We start from the raw sequence: 3,022 nt of genomic DNA, 5'->3' as shown, positions 1-3,022 counted from the left end.
CATCACACCAACCCCACACCACCCCACATCAGCCCAACTCACCCCACACCAGCCCAACCCTGATGCCAACACTCCCTGAGGCCCAACACAGCCCACCCCAATGCCCACCTCCATCCCACCCCCCCCAGGCAACATCCATCCCAGACAGAAGGACCAACCCCACTGGGGCGACACCATCCCCACGTACCGTGCAGCACCGGGACCTCCAGTCCTGTCCCCACGTCCCGCTGGGGCCACTCATCCCCACGGTGCCCGGCAGCTCTTCCCCAGCGTAGGCGGCCGCGCTGGAGACGTTCATTCCCATCGCACTGCCGGGGACTGGAACCCGTCCCCACACCGCCAGGAACGCCTGTCCCGCCACCCCAGCAGCAGCACTGGAAATGCCTGTTCCCACTGGGCTGGGAGGCTCTGGAAGGGTGCAGTGCTGGAAAGTCCTGTCCTCCTGTCCTCCTCTCCTCCTGTCCTCAGCCCCGGGCAGCTCCCACACCATGGAGGCCTCCTCTGGAAGCCCACCAAGCCTTCGTTCACCTCCAGAACTCATGGTTTTGTGATATTTGTGCTGCATTGACGTGTGCTGTACCGGCGTTGTCTTCAGCGTGGATTTCAGTGTTGGATATTCAATGGGGAACTGAGCAACCTGGGCTAGTGGAGGGTGTCCCTGCCTGTGGCAGGGGGTTGGAACTCGATGATCTTTGAGGTCCAGCCCAAACCATTCTATGATTCTATGAATTCATTACAAATTTTTAAAAAAAGAGGAAGAATCATGAAAAGTGGAGTGGCGAATCAAGTTGAGTTTGATGGTCATCCTTGCAGAAGTCATCCTCTTCCATCCTCCTCCTCCCCTTGCAGCCACTCGCCATGGTCTGCCTTTCCCCAAATTATCTCCTAGGAGCAGAAAATGGAGCTGCCAGACTCTCCCCCTCCGTAATTCCCTGTTTCACCACAGAATAACATGTCAGTGTGGACTTTTTTACCAAATTATGTGATTCTATGTGTGGGTACCCAATAAATTCAATACCTCGAGCTTCGGTTTGGGGCATCATGAGCCTGGAGTTGTGTTTGAGTTCTGGATGTTGCTGTCTCCCATCAAAAAATTATTTTTGGGACAACGGAAAGATCTTTTTTTTGGAAGAACTTCTGAGAAACAGTGCATTTCCATTTTTTTTTTTTTCTGATAAAAAAACCCCTACTATTTCAATATTTTCACTAGTAAAGGGCTCTGTTTTCAGGCATCCAGACTCCTGAGCCACATTGTGGAGATCAGGAGGTTTAAACGTAGTAATTTTGGACCTGTTGTATTGGTTTGGTTCAACTCCTGCTTTGTGGTTCATTACAATACACATGCTCCTTCCTTTTGAACTTTTCATCTTCACCTTGAGGATTGAAACTCGCTTTTTAAGATTAAATCTGGGGGGTCTTTTTTCTCAAGGTGTGAAAAACGCATTTTGAATCCCAAAATTATCTTAAAATCAAGAGATTTGGGAATTTTTGTGAATGTGAAACTCCTTAGATATGGTTCCTCCAGTGAGCAAAACTAATTCTAGCTCAGAATTATATGTAAAACCAGAGAGGATCATACTTGTAAGAAGACTTATTCCTGAGATAAATCACTAAAACCAGTTTCTGGAAACATCGTGAAGATGCCACTGCTTGTTTTCCCAAAATATCAAAGGATACTAAAAAAAACCCCGACCTTTGGATGATACGTGACTATTCTGTGACCAGTTTACGCTGATTTGATGAATTTGAAGTCCATATGACAGTATCATAGCAGAATTTTCCTATTTTTCTTCATTTTCACAGGAGTAGATGACTATCTCCAAACCTTCTTAAAATAGTGATGTAGAAGAGTCAAATGAATTACTTAACATAGCTGCTCACATGCCCTACATATGGAAATTACATATAATTTGCTGCTTAATGTACACTGAGAGTTCTAACCCATAATTCAGGGACTAAAAAGCAAAATATCCCCAAGAGGAAAATTCAAATATGACCCCAAATCCCATGGTAATTTATTAATGATTCTATAGCAGTGGAACTTATATAGATCCAAAGAAGTCCTTGCAGATTTCCAGCTGATGCTAACTGAGGTTTTGGCCTCATTTTCTACATTTCAGATTTATCTTTGCTTTTTCCTGTCTTAGTCTGCGTGACAAGGGAGAGCATCATAAAATGAGGAGTTTCTAGGGTTTTGTTTCAGTTTTACTCTTGATTTCCATCAGCTCTGAGAAGTTACATCCATCCCTTGTGTAGTTCGCCCCAGTGACCATTCAACACAGTGAGAGTCATTTAATAGCCCAGATTGTGCCTGAATTCAAACAACATAATCATCCCTGTTGGGGCTTAAAATAATGAGTTAATTAATAAGGATTGGTGGATTATTTTAACCAGAGTATTTGCAAGCTGCAGCTGGGGAGGACCGTAGCTTCTTTTATCCCTGGTTTATGGGGAGGGATAACGCTGGGGCAGTACCGCCCATCTCAGCCCTATACGTGACATTACCAAGGACCCTATGTAATTGAGTGATGCCCTAGGAAATCCTCCTTTGAATTTTCTAACCACATGAAAAGGGTGATTTTATCTGTCTGCATCGTTTTGAAGATCACAGCATGACCTTTATTACATCCCCATGGATGTTCCTGTGACTCATTATTGTAAAAGGTGAAATTCCTGTGGCCACACCAAGTGTGTGAATGCACGCAGTGCTTCCACCGCTGTGTCCTGCCCATCTGCCCAAGCTGTGTGGTGTGGTGACACGCTGGAGGGAAGGGATGGCATCCAGAGGGACCTGGACAGGCTGGAGAGGTGGGACCACACCAACCTCATGGAGCTCAACACGGGCAAGGGCAAGGTCCTGCCCGTGGGTCGGGGCAACCCCCAGCACAGACACAGGCTGGGAGGAGAATGGCTGGAGAGCAGCCCTGGGGAGAAGGACTGGGGGATGTTGGGGGATGAGAAGCTGAAGAGGAGCCGGCAATGTGCGCTGGCAGCCCCGCCACCCCCCGTGTCCTGGGGGCAA

Source organism: Pterocles gutturalis, unplaced genomic scaffold (genome assembly GCF_000699245.1).
Source record: "Pterocles gutturalis isolate BGI_N339 unplaced genomic scaffold, ASM69924v1 scaffold1399, whole genome shotgun sequence".
In the NCBI taxonomy this organism is placed as follows: Eukaryota; Metazoa; Chordata; class Aves; order Pterocliformes; family Pteroclidae; genus Pterocles; species Pterocles gutturalis.
This window is presented reverse-complemented; position numbering follows the sequence as displayed.